Source organism: Anguilla rostrata, chromosome 12 (genome assembly GCF_018555375.3).
Source record: "Anguilla rostrata isolate EN2019 chromosome 12, ASM1855537v3, whole genome shotgun sequence".
In the NCBI taxonomy this organism is placed as follows: domain Eukaryota; kingdom Metazoa; phylum Chordata; class Actinopteri; order Anguilliformes; family Anguillidae; genus Anguilla; species Anguilla rostrata.
The window spans coordinates 41,179,167-41,193,566 of record NC_057944.1 but is presented as its reverse complement, the minus strand read 5'-3'; the positions used below and the strand labels follow the sequence as shown (position 1 = coordinate 41,193,566).

The 14,400-nt window shown below is 48.7% G+C and overlaps 2 long non-coding RNA genes across 3 annotated transcripts in view; one reads left to right on the top strand and one right to left on the bottom strand.

The window, feature by feature from the left end:
* LOC135236805 (uncharacterized) overlaps positions 1-9,210 on the bottom strand; it is a 40,061-nt gene extending 30,851 nt beyond the window's left edge. For both annotated transcript variants that reach the window (XR_010324669.1, XR_010324670.1), the window contains exon 1: positions 8,852-9,210. This is a non-coding gene — a long non-coding RNA (uncharacterized LOC135236805). The remainder of the gene's footprint in view (positions 1-8,851) is intronic.
* A 371-nt stretch (positions 9,211-9,581) lies between these two features.
* LOC135236806 (uncharacterized) overlaps positions 9,582-14,400 on the top strand; it is a 54,701-nt gene continuing 49,882 nt past the window's right edge. Inside the window, exon 1 of the long non-coding RNA XR_010324671.1 lies at positions 9,582-9,663. This is a non-coding gene — a long non-coding RNA (uncharacterized LOC135236806). The remainder of the gene's footprint in view (positions 9,664-14,400) is intronic.

The window sequence follows — 14,400 nt, the reverse complement described above, 5'->3', positions numbered from 1 at the left end:
CCCCCCCGCCCCTGCAGAGGCCCTACCCAGCACGGTATGCCATCCCCCCGCCCTGCGTAGGCCCTACCCAGTGCGTAGCCCGCCCCCCCTGCCCCTGCAGAGGCCCTACCCAGTGTGGTATGCCTGCCCCCCCACCCCTGCAGAGGCCCTACGCAGCACGGTATGCCCCCCCCCCCCCCGCCCCTGCAGAGGGTCTGCTGCCCCAGGTGAAGCTCTGCAGATGAAAGGCTGAGAGGAGATCCAGATTTGTGCTCCATGACAGCTGTATATTAATCTGAGGAACTTCTGACAAATCAAACAGATTTCCCTCCTCTCTCTCCTCCACACACATCCCAGGAGCTCCTCATCAGGCCAGGTACAGACTTGAAACGAAATTGATTTGGTCTTTAAGGGATGGGCTCCTTTGAAAGCCCAGCAGCTGCCCTCACTCTCTGTTCTGCCTTAAATACTTCTACAAACCTGCGCCATATTGAGAGAGATAAAGCAGGAACACCGAGACTTCAAACTAATTCTCTAACTGACAGATGAAATGGGCACATTAGCAGGCACTGAGTGTCCTGATCAGAGTGGGATATTAAAGAGGCCCAGTCTGGCAGCTGTGTGTGTGTGTGTGTGTGTGTGTGTGTGTCTGCACAGACCGATGCAGCTGTGTGTGTGTGTGTCTGCACAGACTGGTTCAGCTCTGTGTGTGTGTGTGTGTCTGCGCAGACAGATGCAGCTGTGTGTGTGTGTGTGTGTGTGTCTGCACAGACCGATGCAGCTGTGTCTGTGTGTGTCTGCGCAGACTGGTGCAGCTGTGTGTGTGTGTGTGTGTCTGCGCAGACCGATGCAGCTCTGTGTGTGTGTGTCTGCGCAGACTGGTGCAGCTCTGTGTGTGTGTGTCTGCGCAGACCGATGCAGTTCTGTGTGTGTGTGTCTGCGCAGACTGGTGCAGCTCTGTGTGTGTGTGTGTGTGTATCTGCGCAGACGGCTGCACACAGTTATAAACGCACTGTGCTCTGGGCTCCACACTGCCTCTCTAACAGTGTGAGGACAGCTGGACACACGGACACTGGCAGCACCTGCCTTCCTCACGAGGAAGAGGAGACAGAGAGGACACAGCTGGGGCTCAAATGCTCCCTTAGTGTCCATGTGGGGTACTGCAGTACAGGCTTCTGAAATCAGCGCACTGAGCCCACAGACTTCAGTCTGAGCTGATACACGCATCAGAACAGGATCACATATCAGAAATTATTACACATACAATAAGAGACTAAATAAGACCTTATTAGGTCATTTTAATGGTAGTCAGTTAGGGTGGTGAGTTAATGGCCATGGTCAGTTAGGGTGGTGAGTTAATGGCCATGGTCAGTTAGGGTGGTGAGTTAATGGCCATGGTCAGTTAGGGTGGTGAATTAATGGCCATGGTCAGTTAGGGTGGTGAGTTAATGGCCATGGTCAGTTAGGGTGGTGAGTTAATGGCCATGGTCAGACCCTGAAAGAAAAGGACAGAGCAGGAATGGGCCATAAACAAGTGGCTCTGGCAGTCAGATGGTTTAGACATGGTCACTGGCCCCGCCCCTGACTGGTACTGCCTCTGACTGGCCCGCCTGTGGTATGCCTCTGTATGGCCCACGCCCTGACTGGCCGTCTGACTGGCCCGCCCTGACTGGCGCCCCTGACGGTACTGGCCTGACAGTCGCCCTGACTGGCGCCAGACCTGACTGGGCTCCGCCCCTGACTGGTACTGCCCCTGACTGGCCCCGCCCCTGACTGGCCCCGCCTTTGTCTGAAACAGACACGCCCACTCCATATGCCACTCCACCCTGACACGCCCACTCCATACGCTGCTCCCCTGACCGCCACTCATCCCGCTCCGCCTGTACATGCCCTCATACGCCCTCCGCCCTGACACGCCCACTCCATACGCCGCTCCGCCCTGACACGCCCACTCCATACGCCGCTCCGCCCTGACACGCCCACTCCATACGCCGCTCCGCCCTGACACGCCCACTGGCTCCGCCCTGACGCCCCGCCCTGACGCCCGCCCCTGACGCCGCTCACTGCCGCCCTGACGACGCCCACTCCATACGCCGCTCGACCCTGACACCGCCCCTCCATACGCCGCTCCGCCCTGACACGCCCACTCCATACGCCACTCCACCCTGACACGCCCACTCCATACGCCACTCCGCCTTGCACCACATTACCCGGCTCGTGGGCCAAGGAAAACACTCTAATCAGCCGGTTTCCTCTCATTAAAACTGAATTAGTTTGACACAGATTTCCTGCAGAAGAACGTATTGGGCCACTTAGAACTCATTAGAGAAGGAAAATATCACAACAAAAGACCAGTGGAAATACATAGAGAAACTGTAGACACACACACACACACACACAGACAGGAAACACACACACAATGACACACGCATGCACACACACAGTGCTGTTTTATATGGAGTGCATACTGACGGAAAAAGGGATTCATGAGTTTTTCCCTCCTTGTGTGCTGTAAGGTGGCTGCTCCCAGAAAGAAAACAGAATCAGAGGAAAAATAAACACAACGAAGAAAACGAAGAAAACAAAGAAAGCCAAACCCACACTCGCCCATTAAGACTGAGAAACGATGGAGGAGCTGTGTTCTCTGTTCAGTAACGTGTCCTTGATCTGAGATCTGTATACCACACGGGATAGTTTTTATGAGGCTTTGCTCTCCTCAGAGGACACCTGTGAAGCAGTGCGTTTTTGGTTTCCAGTTTCATTATTCAACATTTCCCTGAATGTACACTGCAAATGAGCCCCATTCTATAGCTTAGCTTACTTTTCAAACTAATGTCAACTCTCGTGCTCATACGGCACGGAACTGTTGTCTGGAAGAAAGATGAAAATTTGTGACAATTTCATATGCATTGTGATGCCTAAGAGCTGACCGTGAGTGTTCCACAATCTCTTTCAATTCAATTTCCATCAACAACCGTGGAGTGGCCATCAGTGTGATGTCAGCTGTCTGATTTGTTTCAGAAAAGAAGAAGAAAATTTGAAAAACAGTGGTCCCAGGCCGCTGAATGTTCACTTGTTGCAAATTAAGCAGAACTTTGTGCCATCAGCAATATCTCCCTGAAAACTTTCTAAACAACCTCTGCCAGAAACAGCAAACCCCCACCGCCCACTCATCCACCCAGCCTACACACACACACACACACACACACACACCCTACACACACGCACACGCACACGCACACGCACACGCACACGCACACGCACGCACGCACGCACAGACACCCTACACACACACACACACGCACGCACGCACACACACACACACACACACACACACACGCACACACCCGCACACACACACAGACACCCTACACACACACACACACACCACACACACACACACACACACACACACCCTACACACACGCACACGCAGACACACACACACACACACACACACACACCCTACACACACGCACACGCGCACGCACACGCGCACACACACACGCACACACACATGCACACAGAGGCATGCTTGCACACGCACACAGAAACATTTAGCTGTTCACAGAGTCACACATCTGTCCAACTAACTTGGACTTCCTCTTCTTAATGAATCATGAAGTTTGACTTAGGCACTAATAACACTGTTTGCAGAAGGAAAATGCAAAGTTTGTTTTCCTTTAATTAGGCTCCAGATTCCTGGCCAGGCTTCGGCGAGAGGCACAGCTCGCCCCCCGTCACAGAGCCGGAATGGCGCTTAGCTAAAGCGCTCATTAACAGGTGGGCGTCAGACAAACACAGAGAGGCACAGATGTGGATGTAGCAGGGAAGGAAGCCTGGCAGAGGAAGACTCACAAAGACAGGAAACCGCAAAGAGGAAGGAGAGAGGAGAGAGAGCGGCTGGGAGATCCGCCCCCCTTCAGACTGAGCACAGCACAGCTAAAGCCCCCTCAGACTGAGCACAGCACAGCTAAAGCCCTCTCAGACTGAGCACAGCACAGCCCTCTCAGACTGAGCACAGCACAGCACAGCCCTCTCAGACTGAGCACAGCACAGCTAAAGCACCCTGAGACTGAACACAGCGCAGCACAGCCCCCTCAGACTGAGCACAGCGCAGCACAGCCCCCTCAGACTGAGCACAGCACAGCCCCCTCAGACTGAGCACAGCACAGCACAGCCCCCCCAGACTGAGCACAGCGCAGCTAAAGCCCTCTCAGACTGAGCACAGCGCAGCCCCCACAGACTGAGCACAGCGCAGCTAAAGCCCTCTCAGACTGAGCACAGCACAGAAAGCCCCCTCAGACTGAGCACAGCACAGCTAAAGCCCCCTCAGACTGAGCACAGCGCAGCTAAAGCCCTCTCAGACTGAGCACAGCACAGAAAGCCCCCTCAGACTGAGCACAGCGCAGCACAGCCCTCTCAGACTGAGCACAGCGCAGCTAAAGCCCCCTCAGACTGAGCACAGCGCAGCTAAAGCCCTCTCAGACTGAGCACAGCTAAAGCCCTCTCAGACTGAGCACAGCACAGCACAGCCCTCTCAGACTGAGCACAGCACAGCTAAAGCCCTCTCAGACTGAGCACAGCACAGCTAAAGCCCTCTCAGACTGAGCACAGCTAAAGCCCTCTCAGACTGAGCACAGCACAGCACAGCCCTCTCAGACTGAGCACAGCACAGCTAAAGCCCCCTCAGACTGAGCACAGCACAGCTAAAGCCCCCTCAGACTGAGCACAGCGCAGCTAAAGCCCTCTCAGACTGAGCACAGCGCAGCTAAAGCCCTCTCAGACTGAGCACAGCACAGAAAGCCCCCTCAGACTGAGCACAGCACAGCTAAAGCCCCCTCAGACTGAGCACAGCGCAGCTAAAGCCCTCTCAGACTGAGCACAGCACAGAAAGCCCCCTCAGACTGAGCACAGCGCAGCACAGCCCTCTCAGACTGAGCACAGCGCAGCTAAAGCCCCCTCAGACTGAGCACAGCACAGAAAGCCCCCTCACACTGAGCACAGCACAGCACAGCCCTCTCAGACTGAGCACAGCACAGCTAAAGCCCTCTCAGACTGAGCACAGCACAGCTAAAGCCCTCTCAGACTGAGCACAGCACAGCTAAAGCCCCCTCAGACTGAGCACAGCACAGCTAAAGCCCCCTCAGACTGAGCACAGCACAGCCCCCTCAGACTGAGCACAGCACAGCCCCCTCAGACTGAGCACAGCACAGCTAAAGCCCCCTCAGACTGAGCACAGCACAGCACAGCCCTCTCAGACTGAGCACAGCACAGCTAAAGCCCTCTCAGACTGAGCACAGCACAGAAAGCCCCCTCACACTGAGCACAGCGCAGCTAAAGCCCCCTCAGACTGAGCACAGCGCAGCACAGCCCTCTCAAACTGAGCACAGCGCAGCTCTCTCAGACTGAACACAGCGCAGCACAGCCCTCTCAGACTGAGCACAGCACAGCACAGCCCTCTCAGACTGAGCACAACACAGAAAGCCCTCTCAGACTGAGCACAGCACAGCTAAAGCCCCCTCAGACTGAGCACAGCACAGCTAAAGCCCCTTCAGACTGAGCATAGCGCAGCTAAAGCCCCCTCAGACTGAGCACAGCACAGCACAGCCCTCTCAGACTGAGCACAGCACAGCTAAAGCCCTCTCAGACTGAGCACAGCACAGCTAAAGCCCTCTCAGACTGAGCACAGCGCAGCACAGCCCTCTCAGACTGAGCACAGCGCAGCACAGCCCTCTCAGACTGAGCACAGCACAGCTAAAGCCCTCTCAGACTGAGCACAGTGCAGCACAGCCCTCTCAGACTGAGCACAGCACAGCTAAAGCCCTCTCAGACTGAGCACAGCGCAGCTAGCCCTCTCAGACTGAGCACAGCACAGCTAGCCCCCTCAGACTGAGCACAGCACAGCTAAAGCCCCTTCAGACTGAGCACAGCACAGCCCTCTCAGACTGAGCACAGCACAGCTAGTCCTCTCAGACTGAGCACAGCGCAGCTAGTCCTCTCAGACTGAGCACAGCGCAGCTAAAGCCCCCTCAGACTGAGCACAGCTAGTCCCCTCAGACTGAGCACAGCGCAGCTAAAGCCCCCTCAGACTGAGCACAGCAGAGCACAGCCCCCTCAGACTGAGCACAGTGCAGCTAAAGCCCCCTCAGACTGAGCACAGCAGAGCACAGCCCCCTCAGACTGAGCACAGCGCAGCCCCCTCAGACTGAGCACAGCACAGCCCCCACAGACTGAGCACAGCGCAGCTGAAGCCCCCTCAGACTGAGCACAGCGCAGCTGAAGCCCCCTCAGACACAGCTATTTTGGGAATGGCGGCAGGCCTCAGTCTTATACAGCGGTGTCTGTATGCTTGTGAGGAGCAGGTTAATGGACTTTAGAAAGTAAATTGTTTGTGCTTTGAAACTTCTCTGCACAGGTGTGTGTGTGAGTGAACTTGAACCATAATAGTCTCATCAGTCTGAAACTCTCTGCAGTCGATATCCCAGCTCTCTCACCTGGAATGACTGACCTTTAGAGTATTTCCTGCACAGAGCTGCTGCAGCAAGATCAATGTTCCACCACTGAGCCACAGCAGCACGCATGCACGCACGCACGCACGCCTTGATATTCTCCTCTCTTCCTCTGACCTCCCCTTTCTTCCCCTTCTCTTCTCCTTCCCTCCCCTCTCTCCTCTCCTGTCTTCCCCTTCTCCGCGCTCCTCTCTCCCCTCACCTCTCCTCTCCTCTCCTCAGTATTTCTCAGTACTGTCTGATGGCCACATAGGTCAGCACCACAGTGTCCTCATTTTCCTCTGATCGAGTTTCTCGCGCAGGAGGAATCGTTTATGAGTGAACTCAAGTGAGGGCAGGGATGTGAATGAATAGTGCTTCAGAATAATGCACGATAATGAAACAGTGTTGTTATATCTGTGAAGCGTCTTTCCTGTTCAAAAAATGCTAACTCAGAAACAGTGAGTGTGGTTTAAATTCAATGCATTTAACAAAACCTCAATGTAGAGCTGTGTTTCTCAACCCTGGTCCTGGGGACCCACTGCCCTGCATGTTTTAGATGTCTCCCTGCTCCAACACACCTGATTCAAATGAATGGGTCGTTATCAAGCTCTGCAGAAGCCTGATAACGACCCGTTCATTTGAATCAGGTGTGTTGGAGCAGGGAGACATCTAAAACATGCAGGGCAGTGGGTCCCCAGGACCAGGGTTGAGAAACACTGATGTAGAGGGAAAATGAAAAATATTGTATAGTAATTAAATTTAAAACCGATAAATTAAAAATGGGAAAAATAATATCAGCATATATTCTATGAGTAAAAGCTGTTTTTTCTTGACGCAAGAGATTAAATAGCTGCCAGACTTTACTTTATATCATTTGCTAGACTGAGAAGGATAATTTTCCTATAATATAAATCCATTATATATTCAATAAAAGCTGGCATATGGTGTTGTGATTTTTTTTTGTGTAACCAGCCTTAAATGGTTAATCCTGGTCACATCTGTGAGAGGGATATTACTTTATTCATCAATTAATTTAATTAAGCCCAAAAGCTGTGGATTTCTGTTTAGTATACTTTTTAAAAATACTTAAACTAGTTGAATCAGTTAATTAATAAATTCTAATTGAAACACATAGTCTGACTTAGTTCTTAATTCTAACAACACACACATTCTACTTATCAGTTTATATATAGAACTCTGAAAGGCAGACCACCCCAACATGTGCAGCAGTAATTACAATATATAATTCCATCCCAAATAAGTTCATTTGAATATATTAAATATGAAAGAAAAAAGTAGAATTGTCAACTTTAACAGTAGCTATCATTGACTATCTGATAAAACGAATTCTGCTTTAAAACTGATAAGAAAGTACACTAATTCTCATAATATTTCATTAAATTGAATTAAAAATAAAATAGAAATAAAGAGCCAACCGGATTTGGCTAAGATACACAACGTGGCAAAAAGTATGTGGACACCTGACATCCAACATCTCATCCAAAATTATAGGCATTAATATGGAGTTGGTCCACTCTTTGCTACTATAACAACCTCCACTCTTCTGGGAAGGGTTTATACTAAATGTTGGAACATTGCTGCTGGGATTTGCTTCCATTCAGCCAAAAGAGCATTAGTGACGACGGGCACTGATTGGGTGATTAGGCCAGTCAAGTTCTTCTACACCGTTCATAACAAAACCATTTCTGTATGGACCTCACTGTGTGCCCGGGGGCACTGTCATGCTAACACAGGAAAAGGTTTTCCCCAGAATGTTGTGGAAGCACAGAATCGTCTAGAGTGTGATTGTATGCCGTAGCATTAAGATTTGCCTTCACTGTAACTAAGGGGCTGAGCCCAAACCATGAAAAACAGCCCCACACAAAGGGGTGTCCAGATAATTTTGTTCATATAATGTATGAGGTAAAAGGCCAGCAGTGGAAGTGTGGCCTGGCCTACTGGTCAGAAAAAGATCAGGCGCTCAACCAGACAGCAGACATCTCAGCTCTGCATAAAAGCCACTGTTCATTTAAAACAACAGAAAATATACATACAGTCGTGTCATTAGATTCTGCATATTTTATCATATTTTCATAACTGGGTTGACAGTATAACTTAGTGGACACATTTTTTTATACCCCACCAAGGATGTAAATCTCATTTCAACTTTGGGGAGTGTGGGGAGGGGTGCAACAAACAGGAAAAAGTTTTCGGACCTTTTTTTTTTTTAATGGGGGGCACTAGCAATTTTACTAAAAACAACATAATATTGGGGTAGACAATTTGATATTTTCCCAAAGCTAAAATGTGTTTTCACCCTGTCTCCTCCATGTACTCCACCATTGTTGTAACTTTGCAAAATCGAAAACTTGTCTAACCTGGTCCTGCAGTAGATTCCACTACCGGTGAATGATGCTTCCCTGCAGGGCAGTATAAAAGTTCAGCTCTCCGAAGATCGGCAGGTTTCTGTGCTCTCAGCGTAAAAGTGTGCAGCTCAAAATGGGCTTGTCCTATAGCTGTGAAACACATCAAGCACACTTCCGTCCGTCCAGCGAGGTCTAACTGCAGCGGTATGTGGCAGGTGTTAAATTCTTGCCTAAATGGGTAACACTAAAAGACGAAATCGTGTGATGTACCCCAGCAGGTGATGTCTGGGTTCACGCCAGTGTAACGGTGTTTGCATTTCACTAAATTCGAGCTTTTCTTTCTTTTTTTTGGTTATTTCATTTGGGGCAATCATCTCCACCTGGTAGCCTATTTGTTTTGTGCTCTGCGCGTTCTGGCGGCGTGCACCTGTGCGCACTCTGTCCAGGTTAAAGCAGCAAATGCCGACAGAGAGGTGAAGGTCTCATTCATAGTCCCGCTCCGCATAAAATATATACGAATATGAAAGTTGGAAAAATTGATCTGTAATATTAGAAAATGCGGTATCTTGATTTTTCTTATTGCCCTTTATTTAACGTTCTAAGCACGTTTACCAGTGATTTGCCGAATTTATATGCGAGATGATTTAATCGGCTCGCTAGCAGGCTAATCTGAACGTTCACTTTCGTTTATTTATATATCTACTTATTTTTTGTCATTGTAATTTAAAAAATATATATATTTTATTTTTTTTTTTATCAGAGGAGACTGTCGTGTTGTGTGTGCCACTGCCGTTCGCCCTACGAACCAGTTCCCCGAAAACCAGGTAGGGAAATGTTTTCATGTGCAAAAGTGCAAAAGTTTGTCTGCAATTTTCCATTCATAAAGCAGCCAGTTCGACCACGTGCCCAAACATTGAGCGATTACCCAAATATATCAACCCATGCTAAAACTTTTCTTCTCGTTAACGTTACAGTCATCGTGAGTCAAACACTTATCCATTTCACAGCGGTAGTGGTAATATTTCCAAAAATTGCCAACATTACAATCATGCTACTGATTTTTTTAAATGTCAAAATCACAAAGAGAACAGCTCGCGATTAGCTAAAGCCGTTAACTATTTTACGCAATAAACTGATTAATTAGGTCGAATCTGCGCTCTCGTGGAGTGTAGTAGGAATGACGCACCAGTCAACATTAAAGCAGACGGTTACGTGATCATATGAAATGCACTGTCAAATGCAAACAATAAACTGCGCTTTAACTAGTTTGTTTTTTTTCTTCCTATTAAGCATTTATTTGTTCAAACACATAATAACAGGAATGAATGCTAACAGCTTTTTCATACCGGCCTAATTGCATTGCAGTGTTGCTGTAGCCTACCTGCTAGCCAAGCAAGCCCATTATTATAAACAGTTCGGTTGATTGGCGCTTTCCAGCAGTGCACCAGGAATTACGCGGGTCGCCTCTCTCTCCATTACTAATTACATTTTTATACTTTTATATGAGGTGTCGGTTACAGGGACTACCAACTACTTCTGGCCCTAAAATACTTAATATTAATACAATAATATTGTCGATGTGCCTTTTTTCAATTGAAAATACAGTTATCAATTTATTATATAGAAACACATCTGTTCTATTGAGATCTTTTTCTATTTACAGTATCTTTGCCTGTAATACTTCAGTCATATTGTGTTTTTATTTTAATAATTGTATGTGTTTCTGTTATATTATTATTATGTATGCTGTGGCCTATTCACAAAGCCACAAATGCTGAGAGACTAGCCCTCTGCCAGAACCCACTGCATCTATCCCGACTTGTTATTGATGTGTGTGTGTGTGTGTGTGTGTGTGTTTGGGGAGGGACCAGGACCAGCAGCCTCATAATGATGTCTTCTAAAGGAGTAATTAATGAGCAAATGGTCTGAAAATGTCCTCTGTAACCACTTGTAAAAAAAAAACTATCTTTTATTTTTGATGAGCTGATTCCGACCTGGAAACTTTGCGACTGAGAGCGTGTAAACAAGCACACTGACCTTGGCACCATTTTTGGATTTCAAATAGTTGTTTTACTGTTGGCAGTCATGCACGTCATTATAATCTGAAATGGTGAAGTAGGCCTGGAATCTAACGGATGCGAACCTCCTCTTAAGGGTTCACTGGTTTGGCAGAAGTGGTGGTGTTCTGGTGGAGGGGGGGTATATGAGGGTGGTGGTGTTCTGGTGGGGGGGGGATATGGGGGTTGGTGGGGGGGTTGATGGGTGGTGGTGTTCTGGTGGGGGGGTATATGAGGGTTGTGTTCTTGGTTTGGTGGTGGGGTGGGGGGGTGTGTATGAGGGTGGTGGTGTTCTGGTGGGGGGGTATATGAGGGCGGTTGTGTTCTGGTGGGGGGGGGTATATGAGGGTGGGTGTTTGCTGGTGGGGGGTATATGAGGTGGTTGTGTTCTGGTGGGGGGGTGTATGAGGGTGGTGGTGTTCTGGTGGGGGGGGTGATTATGAGGGTGGTTGTGTTCTGGTGGGGGGGTGTATGAGGTGTGGTGTTTGGTGGGGGGGGTGGTATGAGGGTGGTGGTGTTCTGGTGGGGTAGTGTATGAGGTGTTGTTGTGGGGGGTTATAGGTTAGGGTTAGGGTGTATATATAAACCCTCTCCAGTCGTTGCAGGGGGTTAGGGTTAGGGTTAGGGTATTGTGTTGGATGGGGGGGGTATGAGGGTTTGGTGGGGGGGGGGGTTGAGGGTGTATGTATAACCCTCTCGTGTTGGGGGTTAGGGTTAGGGTTAGGGTATTGTATATATAAACCCTCTCCAGTCGTTGCAGGGGGTCAGCATGGGTTTTAAAAGCAGTACTCGACACACATCTGTTCAGCTGCTCTCTTTAAAATCTTCTTAAATTATAACATGTTGTATCTCACTGCCATAATTATCCAGGCTTTACTTTTTTAATCTGTCTGCTAGTTATGTCTTTATAATAATATGAAGATTTAAAAAAATTTGTCATCACAATGTCTCCTTTTCATTTTCCAAAGATAACATTACTCTAAGTCTTCAGGCTCATTAGAGATAGATACTCTCTCTCTCTTTCTCTCACACTCTCTCTCACACACACACACACACACACACAGCTGAGGGAGGGCTAGGGGGCAGTGCCAAATGAAGCATTTTTATCTTTGAGATGTGCATTATGTAAAAGCTGCAGGTCATCTCAGCTCAAGGGAGGTGTTTTTTAAGAGAATAAAAACATTTGTTTTGGAGAGGGAAGAGGGAAATTGACTCGCACAAATGTAACCTCTGTATTCAGCCTTTATAGAAGCGCTATTGATTTGTTTACTTTGAAGAGACTCTTGATACTGTTAGACAGAAAAGATAGAACCTGTTTTCTGTGGGACCAGAAGCTAATGTCCAGATGCAAAATCTTAATATAGCTATGAGGGAGGGAGAGGGAGGGGGGGAAAGATAGAGACAGAGAGGGGGGGAGAGATAGAGAGGCGGGAAAGAGTGAGAGACAGGGAGAGATTGAGAGGGAGAGATGGGGGGGGGGGGGGCATTGGTTTCCTCTCTTCTGAAGCGCTGAATGAAATTTAGGGTTCAGGACCCGAAGACGTGACCCGTCCGGGTGGAACAGTGGGAGAGGGGGCTGAGGGCAGCAGACAGGCATGTTTTTGGTGGGACCTTGTGCATGTAATGTTTATTACATTATGAAAACAAAGAAAACAACAACAAAAAAAGAATAGTAAAAATAATCAGAAATGCTCCAGGCATGATGTGTTTCTCCGAGTCGATCCATCACTGCTTCTGCACCTCCATTCCCTTCCCAGAGAAAGGGGGGGGGGTCGCATTCTTTCAGAGGCGCTTTCTCCATCTCTCAGAAAAGCAGAGAGGATGGTGGGTAATTAAATTGCATGTTGGTCTGTAAGAAATGGCAAAAGAATCCCATTGAATTGGCACAACTCAGATTGAGCAGCAAGCTAAGTGAGAGACATCAAAATAATGGAGTTTAACCCAGTCCCATCTACACACACACCATCCACACACACCCACACACGCACCCACACACATGCACCCATCCACACACACACACACACGCACCCACACACATGCACCCATCCACACACACACACACACACACACACACACACAAACAGACACACACCTATATATATGAATACACACTCACACACATGTACACACACTCATGCACGAACACACACACGCACCTATATACACACACACACACTCACCCATACACACACACACACACACTCACCCATACACAGCCACACACATGGACCTTTCCCCTGAGGCTCTGTACCGTGTCCCTGTGTGAAGAACTGCACATGCAGCAGAGCTGACCTGGTCACTTTTAAAACGCTTATTCCTATGGCTTCACTGACTTTGACTTTACATCTCTATGCAGCATAAAACAAAAAACTGTCAAAATATTAGATTACCAAGTTTCTGCTAGCTCCAGAACAATTGTATAACTGTGTAATGTGTTTGTTGTTATTTTTATTATTATTATTATTACTGTAACTATTACATTATAATGGCATGCAATTTGAGTGTTTTATTAGAGAACTGCATGTACATATAAATAATATCTGGTATTTGCTATGGTACTGTACACATTAATATTACTTTAATGTTACTGAACATAACGCAGAAATCCAGCTCCGTTGCATCGACTGTGCAGAAACGGCCAGTAGATGGCAGCACTGTGCTGTAGATGTGCAGGGGAGGCACAGATAGGTCAGAAGAGCCTGTTACAGGGCAGCTGGAGTCTGAACCAGCCTGCTTCACCCGAGTCAGTCAGTCTGACAACGTCCCACACAGAGACCATCATCGGAGGTAAAGCGCAAAATAAAACACAGAAATGTTTTCCAGAACATAGCGTCTAGTTTCACTGGTTTAGTTTTGGTTTGATCCCAAAGCCAGTGTGTGTAAATCAGAAATCAGATAATCAAGCTTTAACAAAGCGGGAGAAAGACTGAAACACTGGCGGCTGATCCAGCTGAAACACTGGCGGCTGATCCAGCTGAAACACTGGGGGCTGATCCAGCTGAAACGCTGGCGGCTGATCCAGCTGAAACGCTGGCGGCTGATCCAGCTGAAACACTGGGGGCTGATCCAGCTGAAACACTGGCGGCTGATCCAGCTGAAACACTGGGGGCTGATCCAGCTGAAACACTGGGGGCTGATCCAGCTGAAACACTGGGGGCTGATCCAGCTGAAACACTGGCGGCTGATCCAGCTGAAACACTGGCGGCTGATCCAGCTGAAACACTGGCGGCTGATCCAGCTGAAACGCTGGCGGCTGATCCAGCTGAAACACTGGCGGCTGATCCAGCTGAACTGGCGACCTGAAACACTGGCGGCTGATCCAGCTGAAACACTGGCGGCTGATCCAGCTGAAACACTGGGGGCTGATCCAGCTGAAACACTGGCGGCTGATCCAGCTGAAACACTGGCGGCTGATCCAGCTGAAACACTGGCGGCTGATCCAGCTGAAACACTGGGGGCTGATCCAGCTGAAACACTGGCGGCTGATCCAGCTGAATCCTGCAG